Genomic DNA, 17,327 nt, shown 5'->3' with positions numbered 1-17,327 from the left:
TGAGTCTGAGTGGAGATGTATGTGTACAATCCACAGTGGATTTCTAAGGTGTGAAAAAAAAAAAAGCAAAAGGAATGTAAACTATCTTCTTAACAATTTTGTATAATGGTTACATATTGATGTAATCATTTTCGACTAGATCTGGTTAAATAAAATACCTTACTATCATTAATTTTGCCTGTTTCTTTTCAGCTTCTTAAAGTGGCTACTAGAAAGCTTATAATTAGGTCTTTGGCTTGCAGCATATTTCTCCCATCTGTTGCTGCCCTGGAAGGCCTTCTGAGTGCCAGGCCCTGTGCTCTGCAAGGGGCTACAGGGTGAAACCAGAAAAGAATTCAGCTCCAGGCTGACAGACCCCTGGAGCCCAGGCAAGGAACCCGCTATGCCACTCCGAGATTGGTCTCTGCAGCTGGTATCCCAGCTCCCAAGGTCCACCAGCCCTGCCTTCTGCACAGGGATGCTGGTAAGCTACGTGTACAGGGCTGCATGTGCAAATCTGGGGCCGTAAGCAAATGACTAATCTTTTCTGTTTCCTCATCTGTAAAATGAAAATAATTGCCCCTGCCTCCTAGAGTTATTTTAGAGATGGAGTAAATGAATGAATGCAAAGTGCATATCCCATAGTAGGTGCTTCACAGATAACTAAGGTTAGCAACTAGGGGTGGTGTTTTCCCCTACAGCAATTGGCAATGTCTAGAAACATTTGGGGTGTCACACTTAGAGGGAGGAGGTTGCTAGTGGCATTTAATGGTGGAAAGCAGAGATATTGCTAAACCTCCTACCATGCAGGGTTCAGCTCCCACCTCAAACACTAATCAATAAATAGCATTGAGGTTTAGAAACTGTGCTGTATGGCAATGGCTATTATTGTTATTAATAAAAACACCTGTGAAGATTACCTAATTAAAGGTACAATCATGAGGAGGTAGACTCCCTGAAGACAGGGATTTTTTAATCAGTCTTTATCACTGCTGTATCCCCAGAGCCTAGGGCAGTGCCTGGCACGTAGGACGTGCTCAGGACATATTTGTTAAATGAATGAGTGAAATGGCAAGACTCCTCCTTGTCAAAGTACCAAATGCTCAAAGTATGAAAGGGCATGGTAGATCATCATTTCGATAGATACATTTTTTAATACAAGAAACATTTGCTGAGCACCTACTGTGTGCCGCACTCTGTGATTGAGTACTGAGGGTTTCATAGTGTAAAGGGGACAGAGGAGATGGGGCTCAGTTTTGTGGGCAAGATGGACAAGTGAACTGGCCCTTCTGGCAAAGGGCAGTAAGTGCTGACTGGGGGCAAGAGTGAACCCAGGGGTGGGGGGAGGTCAGGGAAACACCTGACTAGCGTGGGAGATGGACTCAGAAAAAGCTTCCAGGAGAAGGTGATGTCGGGAGAAATCGACTAGCTTTTCTAGAACACTCTCCCCATTTCTGGAGTCCCCTTAACAGCATCCTGCTGGAATCTTTTGACTGACGGGGAGCTCATTCCCTCACAAAGCAGAACATCCTGTGATTTCTCACTGCTTTTTCTTTTTTTTTAGATTTTTTTTGATGTGGGCCATTTTTAAAGTCTTTATTGAATTTGTTATGAACATTGCTTCTCTGTTTTATGTTTTGTTTGTTTTGGCCATGAGGCATGTGCGATCTTAGCTCCCCGACCAGGGATCGAAGCCACAACCCCCACCCCTACATTGGAAGGTGAAATCTTGACCACTGGACTGCCAGCGAAGTCCCGCTCACTGCTTCTTTCTAGAATATGCTCTTTACTAGTGAGATAACCAGGGGCCAGGGTGCAGTCGCCTAACTCAGAGCCCTTCCCATCTGGAAGCCCCAGTCTTCACCCTGGCCACCTGCCCCACGTCTGGCTCAGAAGGACCCCATGGCTCACAGCCCAGCCAGCTGCTTGCTTCCTTCTCAGCCTGACAGGTCAGGCCAGCTGAGTCACGGGCTCAGCTTCTCCCAACCCATGTGGGGTCTGAGCCTGGGCAAGGGGGATGGGCTGCTGGCCAGATTGCCCGTTAGTCACACCAAAAAGGAGCCCATGAACCTCACTGAGGATTAGACCTAAGAACATTCTGGAATGGCACGCTCCACCCTGGAGCTCCCCGAGGGGCAGACCCAGCAGACAGGCATGTTATTCTACCAGTGAGGACACCAGGGAACACAGTTTATGTGTGTGTGTGTGTGTGTGTGTTGCCAAAGAATGGTCTTAAAATAATTATTATTGCAATGGATTGTCATGGTTAATTATTAGAAATTGTCAGCTCCATGTGGACAGGGGTCCATCCTCACTGTTCACTGCTGTATGCCCAGTGCCTGTAAGAGTACTTGGCCCATAGGAGGTGCTCAACAAGTTCTTTGTTGAGTAAGTGCATAGACAACAAGCAACAACTACTTCCTATTTTTGGAGGACATTCTACAAGGAATTACGCCTATATGTGTCTTAAATTTATCATCAGTCTCCATCAGCAGGGCACATAGCACCCAGCGTGGGAACCCACGCACAGTAGGTGTTCAGTAGATGTGATTGAGTAAAGAGGCAGGGGCTGGCATTTTCTCATTTATTCTTATACAGCCCCGGCAGAGAAGCACCTCTTTGGCACCTCTTAGAGATGAAAAATTGAGCCCCGGAGAAGGGAAGTGACCTCTGAAGGTCACCCAAGTTGGTGAGGAAGAGCCAGGGCTTAAACCCATGTCTGTGTGGTTGCAGAGCCCGTGTGTGCTCTTAACTGCTAGGTCCTGCTGCCCCTGGCAGTGAGGGGCTAGGGCAGGGGTGCAGGGCCTCTGAGAAGGGGTACTGGGGACAGAGTAGGGACCACTTTAGCACTCCCCAGTCTTGCCCTGTGTGTCCCAGTCGCAAAGCCCTTTCGACATGGCATCCCATTTGGTGTTCACTGGAGCTTCAACAAAGCCCAGAGAGGTAGAGTAACTTGCTCAAGATCACACAGCAACTTCAGCAGAGGTCTCCTGATACTATGTCCAATGTTCTTACCCCTAAAGTCCACCTGTGGCTCCACCTCAGAGCCCTAATACAGGCAGGGACTCATGCAGGTCAGAAAAGAAAGCTTATGTTTCAGCATACACACAGACTTTGTTTTTCCAGGCAGCCTGACCCAATACATCTGGTGGTAAATCCAAATTCCGCACTTTGCTCTATGACCTCGAGACTTGGCTTCCTGTCTCTGAGCCTCGATTTCCCTATCTAAAAAATGATTCTTCACTTTGCAGGTAGCAACTAAAATCCCTGACTTGGTGCCTCTCCTGCTGTGTGACCTTGGGGGCAACGCTTAGCTTCTCTGAGCTTTGAATTTTTTTTTATTTTTTCATCTGCTAAGTGGGGTTAAATAAATACCCACCTTTCAGGGCCCAGGAGAGTTAATGGGGGGTCCGTGTGGGGAACCATGCAGGGGCCTGGCATGTAGTAAGTGTTCAATAAAAGATGGTTTTGGGGATCCTTTGTGATTGCAGTGGGTGGCCCTCCTCAGGACCCTGCGGGCCCAGCCTGGCCACTGCAGACCCAGCACACATGCTCGCGGCTGCCCCCAGCCAGCTGGGGGGAAACCTGAGCCACCCTCCTCCTAGGCAGAGGCTGTCACTGCCACTGCTGCCTCTGAAATGAAAGAAAGGTCAGAGCCTAGGGAAGCCGGGCTGGGTGTGTGATGGAGGCAGCCGGCAGGCGAGGAGGGGAGGGGTGGCCAGCGGCTGCCTGACTGCCCCGGTCTCTCCAGGGGAGGCCTGAACCAGCCTGGCCTGGGTGCAGGCCCCCTTGCCCCGGCTTTGACCCCCTGGCCCCGGCAGAGCCGCCTCCCAGCCTGCCCCTGGGGAGGGGCCACCTGGTGTCAATTAAGCCCCAGCCACAAGGCTCACGCCACGCCAGGCGGCTGATTAGTGCCGCTGGCCTCTCCAGATGGGGAGCACGGCCTGAGAGGGGCGCCTGCCACCACGCCAGGAGGAGGCCTCGCCGGAGCCGGTGAGTACCCAGGTTGGGGGGCCCACTCCCAGGCCGGCGGGCCTGGCTAGCCCGACTGGGCCGTGGTAGGGCAGAGGGGCTCACTGCAGTCTCTGCTTTGCTGGGGCATCTCAGGCTTCTAGCATCCCTGACCCCCTTTGCTTTGGCTTGACCTGCAGGGACCAAATGCCAGCCTGGAGGCCTTCTCCCTGGATCGTGCAGCTGCAGGGGCCACCCCCCGCCTGTGGCTGAAGGGGACCTGAGGGGTGAACAAAGAGCCAGTCAGCCCAGAGGGAGGCTTTAGGGTCCCAACTCTTTCCTCGTCACCCTGAAAGAACTGGCTCTTTGTGCCAGCCCGTCTGGGCACCCAAGGCCACGCATGTTCCTCCAGCCCGCCAGCTCATGCCGTGGGGTGGCCCCGTTTGGTTGCCTGGCATGAGACCCCTGCAGGAAGCTGACATGGGGGGCTGCTCCCTCCCCAAGCCAGAGCTCAGGGGGAGTCCTCTGGTTTCAGAGTGCCGCATGGTTCGGTGCACAGCCGGGGGCAAGTAGGGCCCTGGCCTAGGACCCCAGAGGCTTCTGGGGCGTCATCCAGCATGCAGGCTTCTGCAGGGTCTGAGCTACCCCATGGTACCCAGTGGGGAGTCAGTCCCAGTAGTGGCAAAGGAGGGGACAGCTGCCAACCCATGGCACAGACTAGGGGGCTGGTCAGAGAGAGGTCCAGCTCGGTACCTCCCAGCTACACGGTGACTTGTCCTGGTGCCCACACTTTGACCTGTGGGCCCAGTTTCTGGCTGAGAGGTGTGCTATTATCCATGAACCGGGTCCCTGGTGACAGATGGCATTGTCCCTTGGTGGTACCACTGGGTGGTCTGCAGCCTCCGCCAGCTTGGGGCGGAGGCAAGGTGTGTTTGGAACAGGATGGCGGACCCTGGGGGGATGGAGCTATGCTGGTGTGTGTCCACGTGCTTGCACCACGTGGGGTGACTTTAGGAGCAGAGGAGGATCACCTGTGTGGATCACTGGAGCCCGTTCTGGATGGTGGCTCCAACACGTGGTTGGCTCCGACACGTGGGCTCGGGAGGAAGGACGGGCTGCGGGCAGAGAGCCCTGTGGGCAGCAGGGCACAGCTACACGTCCCCATCTGTGTGTATGTGTGTGGTTGTATTGATGCCAGTGCTGTGCAGACGGGGGCTCCTTGGCAGTGTCCCTGGGTCGTTGCAGTCTGCTCTTGCCAGCTCAGTCCATCGTGGAGGTTAGGGGGCAGTGTTTCCCAAGGGGAACACCCACGAGCTCCCTGGCGAGCCAGCTAGGTCCCAGTCGTGCACCCCAGGCCCTGAACTTGCTCTGTGTCCAAGGCACCATTCCCACTGGGCTGGCTGAGGCCAAGACAGGCTGGTGGCTGGAATCCGAAGGCTCGGTCCCTGGAATGTTGTCTGTGGGCCTGGGGTGAGCGGGGGCGACCACAGCTGAAGCTCAGCTGGTTTCTGGGAAGTACTGGATCTAGTTCATTCCTCCATAAATATTTATCACAGGCCTCCTCCAGGCTACAACCTGGGCTCAGAACTGGCATTGTGAGAGTGAACCTGGAATTCATTCACTCACTCACAAGTATTGATTGAGAGACCCCTAAACTTGGTGGTGACATTTCGTGGTAGAGTTCAAATCCATTCCTTTTAATCCATAAAAGGAATTATTCCTTCATTCACCCCACAATATTTATGGAGCAAGTGCTATGCACCACTATGCTGGGCTCGCCACTGCAGTTGCACCAGCGAGTCTGGGAAATGAGAAATCATCCTCTCTTCCAACTTTCCTTGCTGTCTGTACACAGCAAGCCTGGATCTGGAAGAAAGCCAGGTGCTTAAGAAACAGAAGAACCTTGAGGGCCCTTCTCTGGTCCTTTCGCAGCAAGGCATAAGGGCCCCATTTAGCCATGCAGCTGCCACTAGAATGTCCCCAGTGTTTACCTGGAATTAGTAACTTTCATTGGAACCCAGTGGTCATGACAAGAACAGGGTGAGCTTTACACACACACGTGGTTTAACTTCCTTTTCCAAAGGAAATTGTGATCATTTTGATGATTAACTACCAGGTATGCCAGAGGCACTTGCTCAGGTAACTAATAAATACTAGAAGGTGCCACTTATTATTTTCCACAAGTCAGGCATATACAGGATTCATCTTTTTGAAGCTGTGCCCAGGTCAGCTGGCAGCCCTATTACTTCCTCATTTCATAGCTATACAAAAAAGAGGCTGTGAGGGGGCTTCATGACCTGCCCCAGGCCTTTCTGGCTCCAGAGCCCAAGCTTTTAACCTCTAGGCTAGAGTCCTTAGGGAGTTTCTGTCTAGATAGGGACATGAGCAGAACATCTACAAACAAAATTAGAGTGGGGCGACAAAAGGGAGGATGTGCCCCATTCAAGCGGGCGGTGGGGCAGCTGGAAAATGCAAAGAGCTCCCGAGTCTTTGCAGCCGCAGAGCACTTTTGTCCAAAAGTAGAGCAGAGCAGAGATGGCCTGGGTGTGAATCTCGGGTGGGGGTCTGGCCCAGTGCAGCCCGGGCTCCCTCTCATCCCCTGCCCTTGGGGAGGAGGCCAAGGTCCCTCAGTGAAACCCTGGGGTGTGTGGGCAGCTGGCAAAGCACTTTGGTGTGAAGTCAAAGCCAGCCAGGGTGGACATGGCAGGTGAGGTCACCTGGCAGGTGAAGGCGAGGTGGCCTGAAATGTTTGGAGAAAGGCAGGCATGGGGGCCGGGGAAAGATGAGGCAGTCATTCATTGATTTATTCATTGATTCACTCACTCAGCAAACACTCACTAAGCTCCTACTCCAGGCAGGGTACTGGTCAAGGCACAAGGATTAGAGGGGTGACGATGGTAAACCACGCTCCTTCCCTCTGCCAAGAACTGATCCTCAACACAGCCTTTGCACTGAGGGCAGAAGGAATGGCTCCTTCCTTCAGTAAGGGATACTGCCACCTGGCCTTGATCTTGGCACTGGGGTTATAATGATTAACAGGTGGAGGGAATGCTTTCTAGAAAGGGAGAGTGAGGGAAGCAGGAGAGGGCAGCCGAAGGGGCTTAACAAGCCTGGAGACGCTCAGCTGACCCCATGGGGGCTCCAGAGTGTGAGTGGCACGGCGGAGTTGATCCCACCTTGAGGCAAGGGGGCGAGCCTTTAGGATCCCCATGTTGGCTAGTCACTGGTGCTGTTAGGGTGAGGGGTGTCATCTTTCCCCAACAAACCGGCTTGGCTACATAAGGCCGTTCTCCGGGAATAAAGATCAGCAGCTGGGGAGTGCGTACATTGCTGGACAAAGGACACTCGGGCAAGGCACCAAATTGGCCTCCTGTGCCGCCCCTGAGAATTTCCTAGTGGGGTGGAGGAGGCAGGCAGTGGACGGGTGAGGGAGGGTGCCCTGGCCCAGTGGAGAAGCACAGAGGGCTGGCGGAGGCCAGAAGGGGGCCCCAGACCCAGTGTGGGAAGTCAGGGAAACGGGGCCTCAAGCAGCCTGGGGCCTGGATTCAAATCCTAGCACTGCCATTTGCCAGGTGACGGCCCCAGGCCAGGTCCTTCCCTCCCGGAGCCTCTGCTTGGTCGGCTCTCCGCTGTGGATGCTACCTGGGGCTCCCTCCTGGAACAGTGGGTAGGACTTGCATGTGATCCGAGTGGCCCCATTCCTGGGACACACGGTAAGTGCTGGGATGCTGCAGATGGTGGAGCTGGTGGATGGACGTGGGGTCAGGTTATAGAGTGCTGTGAGCCTACAGAGTCTAGTTCTTTCCCGAGAGTCCCAGAGAGCCCTGGGAGCCCTGGGATGTGAGCCAGAAACGCCTGCCAGGGTCAGGTCCCGAGTGTCATCGGTACTTTGGGTCCTTCAGGTGGAGGCAAAGAGGGGATGCGTGTGGACGGAGCAGAGTTGCCCCCAGGAGGAAACAGTGCCCTGAAACTGACCGAGAGGGGGAAGGCCCCCATGGTCTCCCCACACCTTGCTCCCAACACACAGAGCCCGGGTCTGAGCAGACAATCTCTTCCTCTAGGCACCACACCCTTGTCCAACCATCCATCCATCCATCCATTCATTTATTCAACAGCTATTTCCAGAACTCTGGCTACATGTGCCAGGCTCTGAGGATGTGTTAGTAAGACAGAAAGGATCCCTAATCTCATGGAACTCAGTTTGTGGTGGGGAGGGGGGTCATTAAACACCAAGGACAGGGGACAGAAAGAGGGACATGGCCAAGGGGTTGAGAAGATGGAAGCTTTGAGCGGTTTCTGGGCATGGTAGGAGTGGGGGGCGGGCAGAGGCCTGGGTTCAGGGCTGTGAGGCGTGAGCTCAGCATGGGCAGAGGACAGAGGATCTTCTCTGCTTTTGACCTTGGGTGGCCTCGGCCTGCAGCGACGTGAAGCCAGGTTTCAGTTCCCAGCCAGAGAGTGGCAGTGAGCGCTAAGTCCTCGTCACTAGACCAGTCGCCCATGACAAGGCCCTTGCTCTTCGGCTTTGCAGAAAAGAATTCCCACAAAGATGGAAAGTAGTGGAGCAAGTAAAATGTTTATTAGGAGGAAGAGTACCGTATGTGTAAATAGACATGTTGGTGGACTCAGAGGCGCACCCGCCGTGGTAGCTTGAATCACTTCTTTGGGGCATCTCTTCCTGGTTTCCTTTGGCCACTTGTCTTGCTTTGCCTGATTCCAAGGTCGTATTTGGTTTAAGTCAGAATCCTCCCACGTGTGCACACACACCTCTCAGCCAAGATGGATTCTGGTGAAGAGGCAAGGGTAGGTTGACATCACTTACTGTGAGGTGACGCTCCCACCCTTTTGACCTCCAAGGAGCCTTTCTGGGCAAGCATAGTTGGGAAGGTCACCTTGACCTTGACAATGCGGAATACGTGGTCTCTTATCTGAGCAGGACTCAGCTCATCCTCCTCTCCATCTTGGAGTGTCTGTCCACAGGGGACGAACTCCAGCTGCCCAGCCTGGGGCCCATCCATCTCCTGCCTCACTTTTCATCCAGAGCTCAGCTGGGAAAGGGAGGTGGCGTGCAGGCCAGGAGGGACTGTCTAACTGAGGATCACTTGAGTGCATGAGAATGTGCGTGCAGGGCTGTGGAGGGTGTGGATGTGTGCAAGAATGTGTTTAAAGGCAAATGTGTGCGATAAAGAGTGTGGAGGGTATGTGTATGAGCGTGTGTGAGTACATGTGGTGAGGAAGCCCCTGTGAGGGTGTGTGGGGGGGCAGTTGTGGTGGGGGAATGCACATGTGTATTGAATGGTGTGTGGGGGCCGTGTGGGGGTGTGTAATGAATGAGCTTGCCTGTGTGTGGTACATACACAGGCACACGTGAGGGTGTGTGAGAACCAGCAAGTGAAAGGGTGTGTGTGTGGGGGTGGGAGTGTATCTGTGTGCATGGGTCTATACTTGCAAGTGTGTGTCTATGTATTTTCATCAAATTCTGGATTCTAAGAGCCAGAAAGAGTCTTGAATCCCCTTCAGTCCAACCCCCGCCTGCCCACCCCAATAAGCCACTCGTGCGTGCACAGCACCCTACAGCTTGCACTTTTCCTATTCATTCATTGTTCCCTGCCCCACCCCCAGCAGCCCTGGGAACATGGCTTCAACCCATTCGACAGATGTGGCAACTGAGGCCCCCAGGCCAAGAGGGAGGTGGGGGCAGTGCCTTCAGGTCCCAGGACTCTGTTTCTGGCCAGATTCCAGCTCTGACTGCTCCTCCCTGTATCTCTTCCAGCTCAAGCACTTACCCACATAGCAAGATGCCTATTCAAAGCCCACACACATCCATTACACTATTTCTTTTCTCCTTTGATTCTATTACTTTCTTTTTTTATCCTCGTTCTCCTCTGGTTCCACTTCCCTTCCACTTCATTAGGGATGAATGAGTCTGTAACTTTGACACATTCCTCACCCACACCCACTCCTGCCAAATGTCTTTTTTAAAAAATCACTTTAGAATTAACAGGAAAAATTCTTATAAAAATGTTTAAATCAAAGTGGAGCTCATTATTCAAAAAATTTAGGGGGAAAAAAATGGGTTTGCAAATGCTCACCAGGATTCCCCTGGAACAATGCATTATACAGAGACATTCGCTGCTTACAAGAAAAACAAACTATCTCAAATAAAGACCAAATATTTTGAAAGACTCAGACCCCAAAGCAGAGAAAACAAATTCAGTCTTAAGGAAGCCAGTTGTGCAATTGGCCAGCAATCCCTATGGATTCAGGAAACAAGCTGCCTTCTGCCCACTGGATCTTCATATTAGCTAACGCCCCCAAAGGATCTTCCTACTTAACCTCGGGGCCCCCCGAGTACCCTCAGGAAGATAGAAGTGGTGACTCTCTTACATTCAGAGGAACAGAGGGTCAGTGCTGAGCTCCGGAACCCCAGTGGTGTGGTCTGAGCTTAGCAAGGCCCAGCCTTGGGCATCCCTGCTCTGGGCGGTCAATGCTCTGTCCCCACGAGGTTCCTCTTCTAGCAGGGCTGTGACCTGACCCTCTGGCCTCCCAATTGGGACCTCAGCAGCCAGCAAGACAGCCCCAGGGAGCCTGTGTGAGCTGGATGCAGCCAAGGGCGGGAGCTGGGAGGGAAATCTCTCAGGACAGTTCCAAGTTAACATTGGGGAGGGGACAGACGGTCGAGGCAATGAAGGTCTCCTTCTCTGTCTCTCCCTCCCTCTCCCTCCCTCACTGGCTGTGTGAGCATCTCTCTGGCTCTGCCTCGTCACTGCTACTCTACTGATAGTAATGGTAGCCTTTCACGTTGCTGTCACTGCCTTCTTCCTTGTCCCTTCCCTGGCCTTCTTCCCACCTGCTCTGTGAAGTGGGCAAGACTGGGACGATCCTTTGTCCTCCTTCATATACTGAGAGCCAAAGGCTCAGAGAGGTTAGGTAGCTTGTCCAAGGTCACACGGAGCTGGGCCATCCCCTCAAGACTGTACTTTCCAGTCCAGAATGTTCTTCCCTGTGTCATCATGGAGCCTCCCATGTCTCCTTCCCAGGTGTTTCTCCACTCTGGCTGGCACCTTTACCTCATTTTCTCCTGTATTCTCTTGACCAGGTTGTGAGACGCAAAGACCGCTATGTCAGGAGAGGATGTTTTTATACCATTGAGTGTCACTTCCATCAGTCCCATGAGCCAGCAACGATGCTGGTATTAGTTGTGGTTGCTACCCATCGGGTACTGATTGGTGTTTTAGGTGCTGGTTTGAGCCATTGGCACCCCCTATCCTTACCTGCCATGGATAGAAACTGGCAGAGACTAGCTGAAAACGATTAAATCGAACTATTTGGATGCAGTGAAGAGCCTGTCCATGGGGATTGGCAGGATTGGAATTTACTTCTAAGTGAGCAACAGTTTTTGAGCAGTGGGTGTAGCCTGCAAGATGATAGCATATAATAAAAAAAAGAATGAAATGATTTCCATTGCAGCAACATGGACGGACCTGGAGATCATCATACTAAGAGAAGTCAGTCAGACAGAGAAAGACAAATATCCTTTATCACTTGTATGTGGAATCCAAAGAAACTATACAAGTGAACCTATTTGCCAAACAGAAACAGACTCACAGATATAGGGAACAAATTTTTGGTCACCAACAGGGAGAGGGGTTGGGGAGGGATAAACTAGGATTTGGGATTAACAGATACACGCCACTGTCTGTAAAATAGTTGACTGTGTTTGGCAGAAACCAAGACAATGCTGTAAAGCAATTATCCTTCAATTAAAAATAAATTTAAAGAAACCAACATAGCATTGTAAAGCAACCATACTCCGATAAAAAATTAATTAAAAAAAATAGTTAACCAACGAGGATCTACTATATAGCACAGAGACCAATATCTTGTACTAACCTATAATGGGGAAGACACACACTTATATATCTGACCCACTCTGCTGTCCACCAGAAACTAACGCATCGTTGTAAATCAACTATACTTCAATAGAGAATAAAGAAATGGAAAGGGAAAACTTTAAAACGACTCAAAAGATGGCATATAGGTCCATGTCTTTCAAACATGGCACACTTTTCAAGGGCACATTCTCACAGACACTCTCCCTCAATGTTGTTGTAAAATATTTTGATTATGATGCTGCTTAATTGTGCACCCGCAGAACAGCAGGTACGAGTTCTTCATGCTTATATTCCTACAAAACCAAAGCAAATCCACAAATTGAACACCATCCCAATTACAGAGCAAATCAGATGTGAGCTCAAAACGTGTAAGTGATGGCTTGAGTGAAGTTCTGTTTGCAACATAAGTATAATACATGATGCATGGACCAGAAGGCCCTCTGGGGTCCCCCAGGTTCCACCTGCCAGGCCCTGTGAGGACTTGGTTTTCCCTCCCTCTCTCCTCACACTGCTTAGACCCCTCTGTCTGTATAACATGGTGTTCCAGCCTTTGGCCTTCTCCAGGCACGGGGAGGATCATTTCTGTATCATGCCGGTGGCTTCTTCTCATTCCTGTGCAGTAATTAAAGCAGGACAGCTCAGCCCAGCTGCCATCATCACAGAACAGTCACTGGAATCATGTGGCAGCTCCTAGATATGAGACAGTCATCAGCAGATCCAGGAAAGGCTGATGGTTGTGTCCTACACATAAATGATAACACTTCTAAATGTTCAGAGTGTCTTATGAACCCCTGTGGGGACCCCAATACTTTGGCCAATAATTTGTCCAATACTTTGGCCACCTGATGCAAAGAGCCGACTCATTGGAAAAGACCCTGATTCTGGGAAAGATTGAGGGCAGGAGGAGAAGGGGACAACAGAGGATGAGATGGTTGGATGTCATCATTGACTCAATGGACCTGAGTTTGAGCAAACTCCGGGAGACAGTTAGGTCAGGGAAGCCTGGCATGCTGCAGTTCATGGGGTCGCAGAGTTGGACATGACTGACTGACTGAACAACAACAAGGGAACCCCAATTTCAGAAATGTTAGTTCAGGTACATCTAGTATTATGAAGAAATGTGCATTCTAGTTAGGGGGCCCAGTTAGGAGGTTATGGTTAAGATTTGATGCCGGGAGGGCTCCAAAGCTAAAATGGGACAGAAGGTCTGAGTGGTGGGCTGAAGGCAGATTAGGCAGAGTTTGGGCTTAACAGTAATGCCCAGAGAACTGGCATGGGGTTTCTGGAGCCTCCCAGAGCCATGAGGTGCCAGGAGAGAGGAATTAGCAGGAAGCCAGGCAAGGAAAGAGGCTCAGCTTTTCCCAGGCATGCTGGGATTCTGGGCTCGGCTTCCCTTGACTTGTCCCATCCTCAGCTTCTTGGTCGGTTAACTGAGACCTTCTGCCGTACTTGGCAGTACAGACAAGCAAGTTGGGATAAGGTGATCATGGTGTGAATTTTAGCTCTATGACTCCCCAGCTATGGGACCTCAGACAAGCCCCTGAACATGTCTGCAGCCGTGTTTCCTTGGCTCTGAAAGGGAAATTGAATTAGAAACCTTCTTACGGTTATTGTCAAGGTCAAACAGAAAGGTCTGGAACCTTGTGAGCTCAGAAGTTGCAGCTTCTGCTGCTGCTGTTCCTGTGATCGTACCTCTATGTGACCAGCACATCCCTTCCATCAGCACCCTCTACCCTCCTCTCCATCAGCCTGAGTCCCAGCTCCCCTCAACAGGTGAATCCTCTTCCCCCCAGTTTATCAAATACCTTCACCCCTAGTTGCTCTCCTGTCTCTAAAGAAGCTTTTCAACCTATCTCATGCCACACACCCTTTGGCCCTCTCGCAAAACCCACAGACCCCTTGGCAGAAGAGTGTTTTTCAATGCATAAAAAATAACACACAGGATTGTGAAGGAACCAATTTTGTTGAGTTGTAGTTACTAAAAATGTATTTTTATAAAAAACAAATAGAGAATACGTGTGTTTCTTTATGCATTAACTAAATGAGTAGCTGTGAGCCTAACACACTGTGAATTTGAAGAAGTGATGAGCATAAATATTTTGGGATATTTGTTAACAGCTAAAAGGTAATATGAAAATACCTACTATTTTCTATCAGTGATAAAGTCACAAGTCTGATAATACCGATGTGGCTTTTCCCCTGTATTTGTAAGGAAAGCAAATGCTAAATTTCAGCTCGAGGTTAATAACATAAAGATGTAATTATTTTTTCCCATACAAGTTCACAGCCCCTCTTAATTGTATCCAGAGACCCTTTGCTCCAAAGCCAGTGGTGTTAACTGCCTGCACCATGCACGTAGCTTTTGCCACTGACTCTTTTAAGCCAAGATTTCTCTCCATTTGAATGTTTAAAATCTCTTATCTAAGAACATTCACATGGTAAAAAATAAACAGGAGACAAAGCCTTTCACTGGGAAGTAGCTCCTTGTCCCACCCCTTCCTACCCTTAGTCAGCTTCCCAGGGGTTCCCGTTCTTACGTCTTCTAGGAGTTTCTTCTGTGGTTATCTCCAAATCTCTCAAATCCACGCATATACTTGATGCTTATTGATTTCTGGACCTTAGACCTTATCTATCAACATGTCCTGCCCTGTCCTCCCAATGGAAGTCTATCACTATATTCAGTCCCACGTTGGTTACCTTGGCAACTTCAAGAAATGCCTTCCACTTTCATTTCTTATTTCATCAGCCGCAAGCAGGGTATTTTGACTCCATGACCATTTCAGATGAGCCCTTGATGTTCTATCTTGTTTTCTTTTTCTTCTCCCTCTTTTTCTTGCCTGATCCATGCGGATCACTGATTCATTCTATACACAGGTCCTATCTACCTAATATGGTTATAAGCTTCTGGAAGACAGGGTCCTGATGTGGTTTCTCATGGATCCAGCAGTGCTTGGCACACAGTAGGTGGCAGTGAGTCTGTATCCTGTGCTCTGTGCCTTGGCTATAGTAGGTACCCCTAACCTGGCAACAGGCCCCCAAACACCACCATGGTCAGGGTAGGAAATGGAACATGACTATTGAATGAGCAAAAGACATCATTGCCTGTAATTAAGCTCTATAGAAATTCTCTCTTGGACTTGGGGGTCTGAATTTCCCATTAGAGCTTCAAGGAAGCTGCTTCAGGGAGAATATTAATGACTGAGAGATAATGAACCATTACCTCCCCTCCTGCCAGGATCACTGGATTTTCAGCCAGGCATAAAATGATTCTGGGAAAGGAGACGGCAAATTTCAGAAGAAAGAAGACTTTCTCGTATCATTCTGAGTTTGATGACTTGCTTCCCAAGTGCCATTCCTGTTCAAAAAGAGAATCCATTTCCTGTGAGAGGGAAGTTTCTAAAGCCACTCCCTTCACTCAAGCCTCTTTATGACCATCCATGGCTTCTCAGTTTCTTGGGACAAAGTCCAAGCTCAACTCAAGGCCCTGGACTCTTGCCAACTCTCTCATTCCTCCCAGCTGCACTTCACATGGTCCATCCAGACAGGACAGAACTTTTCCCCCAGCTCAGCACATTTCCTCTTGCCCTCGCCTCTGCACCTGTGGCTCCTGCTGCCAGGACAGCCCATCTCCCCACAGAGCATCCCCTGCTGGTCCTTCCTGCCTCAGCGTAGACATTGCCTCTGGCAGGAACTCTTGCTGGACTCTCCTAGGTCTTATGTCCTCCCTTAGACTCTCATACACACTCCACCATATCCCACCCATATCGTGCCAAATTGAAAACACCTGTTTACTTGTTTGTCTGTCTCTCTTGAATGTAAATTCTTTGGAAGTGGGATCCATAGGTTATTCAGTGATAGGTCACAACAATGTCTAGCACAATGCCTGGAAGCTGGAAAGTGTTCAATATATACATTAATGATGGGTGTATAGGTTGATAGATGTACTAATAGGTGTATGCATGAATGGATGGATAGATGGATGAATGGGTAAATAAATGGACAGACAGATGAATGCTTAGATGGGTATTTGAATGGATGGATGGATGGATAGATCAATAGATGAATGTTTGAATGGATATTTGGATGCATGGATGGATGGATAACTGGAAGGATGGTATGGATACACAGGTGGGCGAAAACATTTGCAGTTAGAAGAATGGAAGGTAGATGACTTTTTAATCCCTGCGGCAGACTACAGTCCATGAGGTCGCAAAAAAGTCAGATACAACCTAGCGACTAAATAACAACAGCAAAAAGGAGAGTATAATAAGAAATATCAACAAGCTTCCTTCATCCTAAAATTCCATTATTGATGGAGATATCAAAACATGTGCCATAAGATGGTTTAATTGGTCCTATTGCACATAGCCTTAAGGTTAAGTTCATGTCCCAACTTTCTCCAGCTCTCCCCAGTAACCTAGCAGGGATATATCAGTCAAAAATTGCTCTGAACCTTCCTGAAAACTGTACTTTTATGAAGTGCGTCTGGGGCTCTGAATGTTCGGTGTTAACCGTCAGTGATGTAAGCAGGACTTTCTTTGAGTTGATTGTTCAGCTGCAAACATTTCCTGATGCTGTATTACACTCCAGCAACTATGGTAGGGGCTAGGGACATGGAAATAAACAATCATTGCCTTCCTGGAGCTTAAAATGTGGGGAAAGTAGTGGATGTGAATGTGCACGCTGTGGATAACAACACAGTAACAACAGCAGTCACTGTTGCTAACATTTATTGAGTTCATGCTCAGAGGAAAATAGATGGAGAGAGAAGAGAGGGTGGTCTTGATGGGAGAAAGTACAAGAAGAATAGAATACCCTGTCATGTGAGGCAGGTACTACTTAGCTTCATTGTATAAACGTAGAAAGTGAGGCTCAGAGGGATGAGGTGAGTCACTCAATCACAGAGCTGATCAGTGGTAGAATCAGCATTCTCCCTGCCTCCAGGGGCCGACTGATTGGAAAACACTCTGATGCTGGGAAAGATTGAGGGCAGGAGGAGAAGGGGATGACAGATGATGAGATGGTTGGATGGCATCACCGACTCAATGGACGTACGTTTGAGCAAACTCTAGGACATGGCGAAGGCCAGGGAAGCCTGCAGTCCATGGGGTCGCAAAGAGTCAGATGTGACTGAGTGACTGACAAGCAACAGCCAGGACCCAGGCTTTTAACAACTGCCTGCCTGGGGTTTGTAGCCCACAGCAGACCACGAGAGAAGGCCCACCAGGGGGCAAGCCAGGCACTGGGGGAGCGCTTGGAGAGGGAAGTGCACTCGTCCTTCCTGGAGGGGACGTGGAGTCTTCGTGGACCTGAGCATCATTGTCCTGTGGGCTCTGGTGCCTCCATGCCTGGTGAGGTCTATGGGGTCAAGCTTCTGAGGCTCTGACCAAGGACACTTCCTGGCTGCGGTACCTCATTGGGTTTCCCCAAGGCACCACAGTACTAAGGACAGGACTCACCTTGGGATCAGAGTGTCCTGACCTGAAATCCCTGGCCAGTGCCAGC

The 17,327-nt window shown here is 50.2% G+C and overlaps 1 protein-coding gene across 2 annotated transcripts in view; it reads left to right on the top strand.

Moving 5' to 3' along the window:
• Positions 1-3,641: 3,641 nt before the first annotated feature.
• Positions 3,642-17,327, top strand: part of NOS1 (nitric oxide synthase 1) — a 195,319-nt gene continuing 181,633 nt past the window's right edge. For both annotated transcript variants that reach the window (XM_027566713.1, XM_027566712.1), the window contains exon 1: positions 3,642-3,972. The gene's annotated coding sequence lies outside the window, so the exon portion shown is untranslated. The remainder of the gene's footprint in view (positions 3,973-17,327) is intronic.

Source organism: Bos indicus x Bos taurus, chromosome 17 (assembly GCF_003369695.1).
Source record: "Bos indicus x Bos taurus breed Angus x Brahman F1 hybrid chromosome 17, Bos_hybrid_MaternalHap_v2.0, whole genome shotgun sequence".
Taxonomy (NCBI): domain Eukaryota; kingdom Metazoa; phylum Chordata; class Mammalia; order Artiodactyla; family Bovidae; genus Bos; species Bos indicus x Bos taurus.
The sequence above is the reverse complement of the archived record's forward strand: the minus strand, read 5'-3'. Positions and strand labels throughout refer to the sequence as shown.